Raw genomic sequence first — 14231 nt, forward strand, 5'->3', positions numbered from 1 at the left:
AAATTCTTCGTACACCACCTTACTAACCCTAGTGAGCAGCTCCTCCTGGAATAATGCTGTAGCTTCACTGCTGAATCCACAGCTGCCACTTTCTATGCATTTTCTGTCTAGAAAAACACTAACTCCTATCCAGTAGGAGTAGCTTTACCTTTCTATTTATTTTTCCTGAGTATTTTAGTAATAATAAACAAATAAAAAACTGGTAAGTATAGTGAATAAAATCCTACCTGAGCATGCAAAAGGAATTATGACAATGTAAGCATTTTAATAATATTAATCTTACTGAAAATCCTTAAACATTGTAAAAATAGGTGCAAAAGCTATTTTTCGGAAAGCTGCAGTAAAGGTGGGTTTGTTGTTTAGCTGAGCTTTGCACGAGCAGGACGGCGATGCTGCTCTGCCCGGTGGGACTGTGCCGGGGCGGGGCCGGCGCTGCGGCCGCTGCCGCTCTGCGGCCACACGGGGGCAGTGCCCGCCCCGCTGCGCCCGGCCTGGCGCTCAACGCGCGGTGCCGCGGCCGGGCCCGCTCTGTGCCCCTGTGTCCCCTCCTGTGTCACCGCCCTGTCCCGCTCTGTCCCCACGCCTGTGTCCCGGAGCTGCCCCACAGCCCCAGGCCAGCCTCACTGCACCGCTTGTGGGCTCTGCAGGGAAAGCTGGACCCGAATGGTGCCCGTGTGTGCCTGAGGGAAGCAGGCACTGCTGGCAGATGCAACATGCCAAGGAAATCGGAGGGTCATTGGAGCACTCTGATGAAAGGTGATGAAAAACGGTATCACCAGCACGAATGTAGCAATAATTCCTCACACCAAAGCTCCCACGCGAAATGAATTGTCGCAGAGGAGAGCCAGGCGCTCTGTGAGCAGCGGCCCAGCCTCCCCCAGCCCCGGCTCTCCCCAGGCCTCTCCTGCTCCCTGCCCGAGTCCCACCGCCCCGGCAGCTCTGCAGCCCCCAGGTGCTAAGGACAGGAAAAACCCACCGACCCCACTAAAAATCAACCTGCATTCTGTGCCCCTAACTGACAAGTTTTGCAGCTGGTTGCTCTGTGTATGCAGAAATTTGATAGTGGATATTATTTACAAATCACTTTTATGAAATCATTAATTTTAATGAATTGACAAAAAAATTTGGAGGTGTTCTGGGTCTGATTCTTTCCTATATGTATAAATAACTGAAAATGGAAGCAATTCTGTGTGTGTACTTTCTGTCCCTGCCTGTGCCTGACTATCATGGCCCCGTACGGGTGCTGGGGCTGAGCGGCCCCGGCTGCAGCTCCCACCCACTCTGACAGCGGGGCCTGCCTTCATTCACCACGCGCTCTGCAAACTTCCTACACCTGTGGCTTCCTAATTTTTGATGAGTCTTTGCTTCCCATTCTCTTTGTCCTTCATTTTCAGCTGATTCCCTGTTCCATGAAGCAGAGACATCTGGGAAGGTAAGGATAATTGTATAGAAGTTACAATTATATTTTTTTTTTAAACAGTATGTAAGTTGGCTGCATTTACTTTCACTTTGTAATGAGAGCAGTTTGACTCTGCTAGTGCTTATGTGTGAAGATGTTTATTCACTGGGGAACATCTCACATTCCACACTGCATGTTGGGGTATTTTTAACCATGCAAACTTCCCACCTATCAAAGTAATTTGCAAAGGTAATTTTGTTTCTACTCATGTATTACAATAAATCAATGAATAAATAAATTATAATGCAGCAATTAAATGTATAATGAGATGGGCAACAACTATTAATAAATGCAGAGCTAGTTGCCCAAAGGTGAACAGACTCCCCCTCTCTTCTTACAAGTCAGGTAATGATGTTTCTATAATGGAGAAACAAGCAGCTGTTAAACATGTAAATGAAACCAAGGGATAGATGAGTTCACACTATTATACTGTTCTTCAGCCCCATTATTATTGTTACATTATCAGTTCTTCTGTGACTTTTCCTCTGAATATTTAAAGACAGGGAGGGGATATGCAATTATGCTTAAACATCCTTCTGCCAAGTGATTGACTGAATGAACCCAGCCATGCTGCTGAGGAAGGAGCTGGCTCCTTTCAGCACCCACACTGGTACAGGCTGAGTTTTATCCCAGCAGAGCTGCTGCAAAACCAGTGTTCATCTTCTGGGTAGCTCAAGAGAAAATGCTGAAATTTCATGAGGGAAAGAGGCCTCTTAAAAAAAAAAAAAAAAAAACAACAACAAATTGGCATTATTAAATATCGAACCTAAACAAAACTATACAAGCAGTGTATAAATTAGTGCATCTTGTAATTTTAAATATGGCTGTGAATTGTAATATCCCTGCTACTCTCAGTATTTGATATTGCTATAAGGAAAAGCAGAATACAGTTTCCCCCTTGAAGTTTTTGTTTTTTTTTTTCCTGTAGTATGCGTGCTTGGGGATGCTTCTTCTGCAGTTCACACCCATCCTCAATATCTTTTTCCTCTTCAAAATTAATTGTCAGAGGATTACCATTTAATTGGAACACCTTTATTTCTTTCTTCAACAGCCACCACAGTGAATCCTTTGTCATTTTACTCTGGCTCTTTCCTGAGCATGTGCTCATGTTCTCTGTCTCTCTGTGTCACTTGTTTGTGTTTACCACATGTGCTTTGCCACCTGAGATCACATCATTCCAAAAACTTGTTTTCAAAGGAATGAATGATTGCTGCATTGGGGTTTGCCCCAGTCTGAGCTGGCTCTGGCACACCATTAATGTGGGGCTGAGGAGATACAGCACTGCCCAGGATTCCAAGTTGTACATCTACAGCTTTCTTATATTTAGAAGAGTACAGGTTTCCCTCCCAGTCCCCCACACAGTTTGAGATTTTCAAGGGCAGCAGTTGGCAGAGAATTCAATGAAGCTACAGTGGTTGATTTATTGTAATAGATGGCAGGAAGCAGAATTATCTTAGCAAATTAGTTTGGCTGATAGGAAAGCTGGCCAGCAGATAAGGGGCAGTGCTGATGCCTGACCTGACCTGCACATTCCTCTGACAGAGTTTCACCAATTCAGTTTGGGATGAGTCACTGCACTGGGCAGAAAGTGCTCAGCAAGAACAAACAAAGCAGGATGCGGCACGAGCTGCAGGCACTATGCTCCTGGAACACTGTCCTTGCACTGCCCAGCTGCCCTGAACTTTCTGGGTCAGGTGAGAAATATTATCTGACCATTCATCATTTTGTACAATTCAGACATTCAGGAAGAGGCTGTTTCACAGAAAAAGCTGGACAAGTCTTTCAACTGCATGCTGCAGTCACTGAAGTTCCACTGTATTTATCAACCCAAATGAGGTGATTTCTTTGGCTTTCCACTGCTGCACCTCTGAGGGACCCTATGGCAGTCAGGTGACCCACAGAGCTTTTGCTAAAGTTTGATAGTCTTATTTGGGTCTTTCATGCAGACAGAATGCATTTAACTCTCCCCAGACACTGTCTACTCCCACTTTTCCTGTTTATACAGGAAAAAACAGAACCCTCAAAGCCTTGAATAAGTTCACAGTATATTCTGCTTAGCACTGAATGCAGCTGTGTTTGCAGCAGGGCAGAGGCTGTTTAAAACCTGGCAGAAAAAAAAAAATAAGATACAGATATAAAGAGCTCACATTTGAGATGAGTTCAGTTTGGGAATTGTCACTAACTGCACACATGTATGTTGTGTCTGTGTGTTTGTGTCTGTGTGGTTGAGAAGCACAGTTGTCATAAAGGAAAGCAAGACCTTTTCTGCCATATTTCACCTAGCTGGAGCTCCCTGGAGCAGGGTGGTCAGGGAGGGAACTGTATAAAAAAACCCTTCAGGTGACATTGTTGGTGCATTGCTGTACCAGGTGCTCAGAACATATTTTTTTAAGCAGGCACTGGATGTGCCTTTGATTTTATGTTGGGCTGCTGAGGGTGGCAAGAAGAGTTTTTCAATTCAAACTCTGACTTTCAGTTCAAACTCTGTCAGCAGACCCCAAAGGATCCTCCTCTGGAAACTGACAGTTTTAGTGTCTCATCCTTGGGAAGCAGGTGCCTCCCATACCATGGGAGTTTGCTCAGAGATGCTGACTGGCACCTCACAGACAGAAGTGCTGGGGTGTGCTGGAGCAGTTGGTTCTGTGCACAAGCCCATAAGCACAAAAGTGCAGAGTTTTGGAGCACCTCATGGCAAGAGCAGGCTGGGAAATGGACATGGTGGCCTGGTCCCTGCAGGGACTGGTGCCAGTAGGTGCTAAAGCCTTGACCCCTGTGGGCCACCTGGGTCAGCACATTCATCAGGGGTGTGTAGGAATGAGTTTTACAGTCCAGGTTAGTAGTACTCATCCTGTCTTTGCACAGGCTGGGAGCTCTGCTTGGCTCCTACAGCCAAAACCAACAGGCACCTCTTAGTTCTTGTGACAAGTGTGAGAAAATTAAATTATAAACGTGGAGAAAAATACTATGGTAAACATTGAGGGGAGGGGGGGGCACCAGGGAGAGAGGGACTGGAGTGAACCCTTTCTGCAAGGTAAGAACTCAGTGATAAATAGATCTGTGCATATTTCCCAGTCTCATTCCTCACTTGCCAAGTCTGATGCTATTTTCATTAGGCCATGTTACCATACATGTCATTTTATACAAAGGTGCAGTATATCACAACTGGAGGTTGAGGTGCTTGTAGTGAACACAAATGAGCTTGTAATGGTCCATCTGCTTTGATTTTATTTAGTGATCCCTCAAGGGCTGGGAGCTAGAGTGAGAATAACAATGCTTCAACCCATCTGCTATTGTAGTACCAGCTCCAGTTGAATTATCACATGTTCTGAGTGGCTGGCATATGCTGTGACATAAAGCCACAAGAAAGTGTTGCTCTCCAGCTGTTGTGTTGACAAATACTTTTCAGCCAGTCATTAAGTTCAGCTCAATAACCAGGGGGAAACTGTAGCTAAAAGTTGATTATTATTTTATTTTATTTTAAGCATTAGAAATCACTAGTACAATATATTTTATTTTAAAATGTGTCACTAAGGGCACACATTGTATATGAGCTGTAACAATAAAAAATTCCGCTGTGATGCCCATAAATTTATGTGTTATAGGATTGGATGGGCATCTCTGTAAGTGACAGTGTAAATCTTAGTAATGAGGCCCTGGCTAACCTCGTTTAAGCAGCAGCAGCAGCACATCTCAAGATGTGAATGTATAAACTTGCTGGCCTGGCAGTGCTATGGGCCACGAGCAGGCCTGACCATGGAAGGAACAGCTCAGGAAGAGATTGTGGTCTGAGGCCCCATGCAGGGATAGATAACCAGACTAAAAATTAAATTGAGGAGGAAAGTGAGACAAGACCTACACAGAGACAGGTGCCTTGTGTGTGCAACAGGTTCAGGTGGCCCATGTGGCACTGCACCTCATCTGGGCTGCAAAGTGTCACTGCTGAAAGTGACCTCTGATTTGGCCTTTGCTCCCTCTTCTGCCCTTGGTGGCCTCCTGAAGAGCTCAGGTCACTCTGGGGCCACCCCAAGTTGTGCCCACACAGAGCACTTGCTCCAGAGCAAGTCTTAGAAGAGTGTTTGTGGATCTCTGCTGACAGACTGTCCCCTTGTCCTTCTCTCTCCACCCTGTCCTCTCAGGGTGCTGGAATCCACCACTGTGCCTGGAAACAAAAGAAAAGGCATTTCCCACAGGTTCAAAGGGTGCTGCACAGGCAGGTGTAAGTGGGAAAGGCGATGTTCCCTGCTCAGAGATTGTTCTTTCTCTGCAGGTAACACACCCAGGGACAGCACACACCTTTTGGGCACTGCCCACTGTCCAGCAGGCATGAGTTCAATGAGAACAGGGCCAGCAAAATCTCCTCTTGATATTCCAAAGCACTGTGCAGAATTCTCATCCCTAATCTAAGCAAGGGGAAGGGTTTGGTGAGGGATACAAGCAGAGGACCCTGAGGGATGGCACCAGCCCCGAGTGCTGCTGGTGCCCAGGAGGGCTGGGTGGGCTCTCTGGGGCTCTGGTGCCCTCTGTTAACCACTGCACTGGGCAGCAGTTCTTGAATATGACTTCCACTCTTATTTTCCCTCAGAAAAACAATGGGCACTGTTCATAGCGAGGCATTTCAGCTCTGGAGGTTTATATTTCCTATTGTAGCCCAAGAGCTGTGGGTGCCAGCTGTCACTGGTGCTGCCATTGTGTCACGATCCCCTGGCTAGTGCAGGAATCGTTGATTGCGTTGCCTTTTGAATCAGTTGATTACCATGAATAATAGGCCAAAAAGGCTGTCAGCATTTTGACTTTAACTATAACTGTTACAATTAATTATGGGTTTAATTAGCATATATGCCTAGCAGTAGAGAATATAATACTTCATGGGTAACAGATGATCCTGCAGCTGTAGCATAAAGTGTGATACAGGTTGGGACACAGATAGTTATTAATAAATGGCTTCTATTGTTTGAGGTCCTTATTTATACAAATTAGCAGGCATGACATAATCAACCCAAACTGTATAATTTATAATAATTGATTTCATTTTGACTGACCACCAGTCGGCCTACTACATGCCCTCAGAAGAAAAATAGCCCTATTAGGATAAGTTTAATCCTAAACATAGCTAATGAATCCTATTACTTTAAGGTCATATTTGAAGCTTTTGTTAATTGTCAGAACCATTTTAAATTGATTAGAGTTAAATTAAATCAATGTAATGTTTAGAAAAACAATATTTCTAATGGATGAGGCCAAGCTGACCTCGAATAAACATATTTATCAACCGATTTCAGTGAATGAGAAGGCTAGCAGCTGGGCTCATAATTCATGATTGTCTATAATATGGGAAATGTCACTATCTAGGCCATTAATTATGTCAGGTAATAAATCTGTTGCTCACAGTTGAGCCTTTGCTAGTTGGGGTAACAACCCCCTCAGCAAAGTTATGATGTTTAGAGACTCTGTCCTTACTAAACCCACACTTTACAGCAGCAGAACAATTGCATGCAACTTTGGGGGGAGTGAATGTGGTCTTTTCATAGCTGTCAGTTACCTGACAACATGCCAGACTGTGATAACTAAGTATGGAATCATCATTTGAAATAACAAGAATGTTGTATGAGAAAAAAGTTTTGCTGCACTACATAACAACATTTTCCAGGCTGGAGAGATCAGCTATTAATAGTTCCTTACAGACCAGCAGTAAGTGACTGATTTCAGAAAATAGATTGTGTGGCAAAACGTATAATGATAATAGAAATATCTGTTTTGCACAAGTTTGAGAGTGTGAGGAATTCAGAATGGGTTAACATAAACTGGGGTACAAGATGCAGGTAATGATGGGTACAGTTTAACACAGCAGGATATAGGAAAAATGATATGCAGAAGCAGGATCAGTTTAAAGTTAATCATGAATTCAGCAGCTTAGGGAAAGGTCTGGCATTATTGCAGACAAATGACAAAAAACATTTGCTTCCTGTTCAATATCTTGTAAAAAAAAAAAAGAGCAGAGATAAACTCAATTTTCAAAAAGAAAGGGTGAGAAAATAGTAAAAAAATGGCACAGTAGTAACCAGAAGGAGGGAAATTCTCATTTTTATCACAGAAGAATATAAGTAATTACTATAATATTTCTATTGAAAAAGACCAGGATAAGTGATGAAGGGTTCACTAAATTGAAAAGAATCTGGAGCAGATCAAAAAGATTCCTACAATGTTTTGGGCTGCTTTACTTATTCCCTGGAACTGACCTTTCCATGTTGGATATTGGTACAAGGTGCTGTGTTCTGGTCCCCCCCTGAACTGACCCTGTATCTGCAATCCCCTTCCTGCAGCTGCTCTGCTTCTGGAACATCAGCTGCCTTTACAGTACAGCTCAGCTGTAAGCTTCAACACTGAATTTGATCATTAGTACTAATAAGTGGTCACATCCTGACAATATTAATCAAAAGTTAGCACAGCATCTCAATCTCAGGTTTTGCACAGGTAAGGTGGGATGCACTGGCAGACACACAGGGCACTTGCATGGACACTTGGGCTTCATGAATTAGCTGTGTCTTCACTGAACCACATCAAATGGCTCTGAACAGCCACAAGCATGTTGTGAATTGGCCTTTTTCTGCCTTAAGTGTATCAACAGCTTCATGTAAAGCACTTGTGAAAATAAACATTAAATGCAAGTTGTAAAGTTGCATAAATTATGAACAACAGATAAATAAAAGGGCCTTTCAATTACAATATAAAAATAGTTTCCTGTGAGGAGAAGGAAATACAGATGATTTCTTGACTTCAAATCTCTGGCAGATACTTTGCTGACACTACTTGTAATTAAGCATTTAAAGAGAAATTGCTTCCATTTGTGTATAAATTATCAGCAGGTTACAAAGAATACAAGAAAATCAAATACTCAGCTGTGAAACACAGCACTGGAGAGCTGCTTTAGGGTATTAAGACAATGTGTGTGTGTCTGTGTGTGAGAAAGAATAAGAGACTGTGTTTGTATGGGTGTATATAATTATTATTTCATTTCTTGGGCAAAAGCTCTCTGTGTGTGTGTGTCTTTTCCTTTATGGCAAGGAAAATTGCTCTTCTAACCTGTCTTCAAAATGTAATAACTTTACTTGCAACCAACCACTACAGACCTGGACTGGACTCTGAATTATTACTGTGAGTTGAAACATTTCTTTAACAAAACTGAGTCCTTTAATATCCTCCACCTCTGTTATTAGATGGACGAATGAATTTTACTTTGAACATAACATGTGGCATTGTCTGAAAATTGCTGGTATGAACTGAAGTTGGCAGGTATTTTCTTGCTCTCCTCATCAGTGATTGCCATTTATTATATGTTGCACCTTTATCTGTCAAATACCGCAGAGCGCGATATTGATTTGTGTCTGCCGCAAAGCAAAGGTCACTTTGATCAACATACTACAAAACCAGAAAAAGTAGGGTTCTGACATTTCATTACCTGGGAAAAAAGGACTAAAATAAATAAGAATATGTTTGAGAACAGAGCACTTCAATATCACAGTGTGCAGTAACTGTAATTAACAAAAGAACTGCTCTATTGAGGTTAAAGAGAAAAAAAAAGAAGGCAGGTTTTCTTCCAGGGACTCTTCTTTACATGACTGATTCTGTAACATTACAGCTGTGATCTTACTGAAGGGTTACATTCATTACAAATCAAACACCTTCTGCTTCTCAGATACAGATTTTTAACGAGCAATACAACTCTGGAACTCTTTCAGAATAGAGGAAGATTTTATAAAACTTTTAATTTTAACTGAAAAAGCCTAATCATATTGGGGACTTTTTATGCTATACCCACATGAGGACGTGGTCTCTATGTTAGAAATGCACAATCTGAAGAGGTAAATCACAGGAGACAGAGCAGGACCCCCTGCAACATTCTGTGTGCCCCAGGTCCACAAGAATTGAAAGGTGGAGCCAGAAAACAAGCCCATGTCTTATCTACATTTTCTAATTCTAGTTCCCAAGAACCTGGTTGTCTTTAGGAACTAGCACATAAAAATAAAGATTTGGGAAGAAAGTGATGCTGCAGGTGATGTAGTCTTGTTATTTTCTTTTCTGCCCAGGTGTCTTTCAGGCACCCCATACATTGTGCTTTACTGGGATCAGCAGACACTTCTTTGCACTGTGTAAAGAATATAGGACCTAATTTCTATGGAAATTTTTCATTCTGGCAGAAACTTCTGTTGTATTTTTTGGGAGTCTGCTCTTCAGTGTAGTTCCCCATCCCTTTACCAGTAGGTCCTGCAAAAACACCTGTCATTTTTCTATTGGGAACCTAGTTTTCATAACATAATAATACAAATAACACAACAGATTTTGGCTTTTTCCCCATGTAGCACCCTGATGCCCTCAGCATGTATCTGATATTTCAGATCCCTGTTTTTTCTAAACAGAAAAATGAATCTTAAAAGTGCTACTGCTCTACCTGAACACAGGTAACCAAGTGGCCAGGCTGCTTTCCCCTCATTACTGCTGGGGAGTTTTGTTTTTTTCTGGTTTCACAGTGTTCAGTTCCTCACCTGAAGGCACATTTCCATGGAAATGCAGCGAGCAGTGGCACCTCAGAGCAGTAGGGTGCATATCACAGCTTGCGTGGCATATGGCAGTGCTTATCACGTCAATAACAAAGTCTGAATAATGCAATTCTTGGTTGTAATTATCTTTTATTATTATCAAGGGTCATTCCTGGGCTCTTCATCCTTTCATCTCATGTGGAATTTTGGGCTTCCTTATTAATTAAATAGCCAGTGTGATTGAATTAGCCAATTAGCTCTGCCTGAAGGGATGAGCACTGATCCAAACAAAGGGCTTGATTCCACAAACTTGTTGCTGTGAGGAAGAGCCTTGCAGGGAACTGGCTGCCAAGAGTGGGCTCCTAGGACTTTGCAGACCTGATCCCAGTTAATTTGCAATTATTAGACCAGGTAAAAGTTCCCATTTGGATGCTTTCCTATTAGGAAATAACTCTTTATCAAAAATGAAACTTTCCATGGGGTTGTTTGATTTTATTAAAAGTAATGTGTTTGAAAATAATCACATGCTGTATGGTGTCCTGCTGTTACCATTTTTTGCTCTGAATCTTATCGTAATTTTAGATTTGTAACATTTAAAGTGAAAATGAGAACAAATCCTTTTAGCATTAACAGAAGAGTCCTGACTATTCCCATGTATTGGAAGAGTTTTGCTGTAAAATCCTGTGTCGCAGAAAATGTCCCAAAAATAAAAAGATTAGTCTCTGTCTTCAGCAATTACTTCAACCAGACAATGTATGTTCCCTGCTCCTAAACCACAGATTAAAATCCCACGTGGCAACAGGGCTATGCATCTCTTAAGTATCTGTGCCTGAAAGGCACATTGGAAATGTATGCAAATGCAGCTCATCTCTATCCTGCTCCACTGTTCTCACTCCCTTTTTTCCTTCCTTTATCTTGACATGTTTACTATTTCTTCTACACTGTGCTTCACTGAATAGCAGATCAAACTTCAAAGCAACTTTTAGTTTGAAATTTGTTTCCAAGCTCCTAAGCTATTCTTTTTCTGACAGCAGTGGATAAGAAATTGTCACTACCACTGGTGACATGTCATCGGGAGATACAGGAATAACAGATGGGCAGCACTGAGATAACAGGAAGTAACTTCTTTAAAAGATTGTGTTCACATCACCAACTATGAGAGCAGAGCTAGAATGACCCCCAGAAGGGAATCCAATCCACTCAGGTCTTTCTGACTCACAGGTGTTTTTTCTTATTTATTTCCATACACAGATCATATTGAATCTAAAATAATTTGAAGTTTTAAAACAGCTATGTTAGAGTTGGTAGTAACTATTAATGGGGGATTAAGAAAAAGATGAATGGATTTAGTCACTAACTTCAGTGTTTTAAATGATACCACTAAAATGATAAAATTATCATAAAAGATAAAATGATTGCTGATGTTCCTGGCATAACTGAATGTCATTAATAAGAGTCAAGATTCCTTGATTGCAATGTGGGATCAATGGGTTATGACATTTTGATGACAGGCTGATGGATCTGACTTTCTAAATGAAGAATGATGGATTATGACTTCTCAAAAGTATGGCTCATTATCAGCATATCTAGGCAGCTCTTGACACCCACTATACATAACACCTATTATGGAATGTCAAAAGTCTTCACTTTGGGTGCATGGCCATGATTTCTGAAGAAATTAATTGTTCTTCTTACTAAAAGGTACTATAGCATATTGCACAAAACACAACAGTGCCTGCTATCTACAAGGAAAGCAGCACAGAAGCCAAGAAAAACAGTGATTTTTTAGCCCTCAGCACTTTTCATATCTAACAGATGGTCCACAAGCCTATATGAAAACTGCACTTCCTGATGGCAGTAGGAAAATGATATAAAGCATGACATGGGCTTCATTTGCTGCATTCTATAAAAGTCTAAGAACACAACCAGGGATGAATCAGATCTATAGGAAAACAGATTTCTTGATTTCAGAGACCTGCATTAGTGCTAATTACATTTGAAAGTTCCCTGCTATTCTGCACTTCATATTTAAAATTTTAAAAAGATGTGAGAGTGTTTTATTAATAATACATTAGTCAAATTCAAAGTTTTGGTCTATGGTGTAAATTCTGTTGTGCAAAATTGTTGTACAGTGGATAATAGGGATGCTGTCATGAAGAGTATGTCAGATGCAGGGAATTGTTATGGTAATAAAATAGTGCCTGAACTGTCTGGCCCAATGCCCCATCCTGTACTGAGCACTATTTTTGAAAGAAGTTTATATTACAGGAGAAACTGCTAAATATAATTTTTAAAAGGTGTGAATGTGGTCTGTTAATCAATGCATGGTGTTTTCTTGTCTCCTTCAGAATTCTTTGCAAAGCTCTGGGCCACTGAAGGAAAATGAGTCACAGCTGAAGTTTTTTCCTGCCTGACAGAGTGAAAACAGCAAAGAGCCAGGAAAAGACAGATTTATCCAGGAAGATAGAGCGCCCAACCAGCCTCTGCTACGAGCTTCTGAATCACTAGATGTAGATATGCAGGGTTTCAAACAGGCATTTCAAACAATTTCAAACCACCATGTTAACATCATATTAATTTGGCTTGGGGCACATCATAATGTATTGATTTTCCATCTCGAACACTAAGATGTTAGACAATTACAAGTTGAAGAATATTACTAATTCTGCCAAGTCTTTCCAATTATTTTGTCTCCCACAGGACAAAGAATACAGAAAACAAAAAAACAAACAAACAAACAAAAAAAAAACAAAACAAAAACAAAAACAAAAAAAAACCCCAAAAAAACCAAAAAGAAAGAAAAAATAATTAAAGGAAGAAGTATTGTGAATAAATATTCTTTTAAACCAAGGAAGGATCAGCTCAAAAAGAATTCTTCTCCCCTACTGGAAAACAGTGTCTGGCTAAAATAAGGTGCCATGTATTCAGACAGGGATTTACCTTGGAATGCTCTTAGTAGGAGCTGGACTTGAATCTATGGATCAGCTTTGGAATAGTCAAGGCTTAAAAATAGCTAATAATTACTTAATAAATAGTAACTGTTACCAGACTCCTCTCTCCTTTGGAAGGTCAGTGAATTCCAGGTAGGCTCACCATTTCATGTCTGTGCTTGCAGAACCTGTGCCAGAATGTGCTGGAGGAGTGGCAATTTCCAGCACTTGCTGATCTCATGGACTTGCCATTTCCTGTGACAAACCAGGAGGTCTCTGCTGGATTGGGAAGGAATGTTCATGTTGGTGGCACTGGCTGACAGGTGAGTCACAATTTGCTCCTCTCTGACCTGGGCCCAAGCACGCACGAGAAGCCTGGTTCCACTTGGATCTGTTCTTATGTCTGCACTGACTGGGGCACTGATTGCACAAATCACAGGACAATGGACATCTGTCCTGGATCTCTGCTGCTGGAGCCTCCCCCAGCAACACCCAGAGTTTCAGTTTGTATAAATCAGTGTAATGATGAGTGTGTGTTTTCAGGAGAGCCACTGATCTGTGCTTTACCAGATCTTGAGACATTTCCTAACATTATGTCACCATATCAACTGCAGAGAAATCCTAGTAAGCAAAGATTGGATCAAGACCTAAGTGTCCTAGGCTGCTATTTTTTAAAATTCAGTTTCTTTTCTAGGAAAAAAAAAAAAAACCACAACAAAATCTACCCAGATTTGGTAGATTTGGTGTGATGAACAGTTCATATCTGCTAACTGAAGCCTTCTAAACAGATCATTGATTATCAAATTGAAACCAAAATATTTCTTCATCCTTAATGGAGAAGTCTACAATTTAATAGTGGGTTTAAAGAAATTGCCCTGTGTATCTCCAGAGTGCCCTGTTCCTCTTGTCCAGCTGTGGCATTATGAATGGTTTACAGAAGAGAACACTTGTCCATAATTTTTACAATCAGAAAGAGGCTGAATCTGTTTACAGCAGCTCCAGCACTGGAGCTCCTGGAGAACTGCAGAGGGCTGGTGCATCCCCAGGAGAGTTTGCAGGCCCCTCTTGCACCCCTTCCCATCTGTTTGCTTCTCTGGTCACCAAACTGTCCCCTGTCTGCTGTCACAGGGTGCACCATCCTTCCACAGCTGTGTGCCTGGTGTTTCACTTAAAAAATCCCTAAGACAAAGACAGAAGTCTTCAAATAAATTGCTAAATTTCAGCCACATGGCATCTCCCTGACTGCTTCCCTTCCACCTGCATGTCATATTTTAATATTTCTCCTTTGGTTTTACCCTCTCTGGAATA

At 41.5% G+C, this 14231-nt stretch overlaps 2 long non-coding RNA genes across 3 annotated transcripts in view; one reads left to right on the top strand and one right to left on the bottom strand.

The window, feature by feature from the left end:
- LOC134424196 (uncharacterized) overlaps window positions 1–14231 on the bottom strand; it is a 208895-nt gene that overhangs the window by 24742 nt on the left and 169922 nt on the right. The window lies entirely within an intron of this gene.
- LOC134424197 (uncharacterized) overlaps window positions 13111–14231 on the top strand; it is a 44457-nt gene continuing 43336 nt past the window's right edge. Inside the window, exon 1 of the long non-coding RNA XR_010029361.1 lies at window positions 13111–13246. This is a non-coding gene — a long non-coding RNA (uncharacterized LOC134424197). The remainder of the gene's footprint in view (window positions 13247–14231) is intronic.

The sequence above is a fragment of the Melospiza melodia genome, chromosome 13 (genome assembly GCF_035770615.1).
Source record: "Melospiza melodia melodia isolate bMelMel2 chromosome 13, bMelMel2.pri, whole genome shotgun sequence".
Taxonomy (NCBI): Eukaryota; Metazoa; Chordata; class Aves; order Passeriformes; family Passerellidae; genus Melospiza; species Melospiza melodia.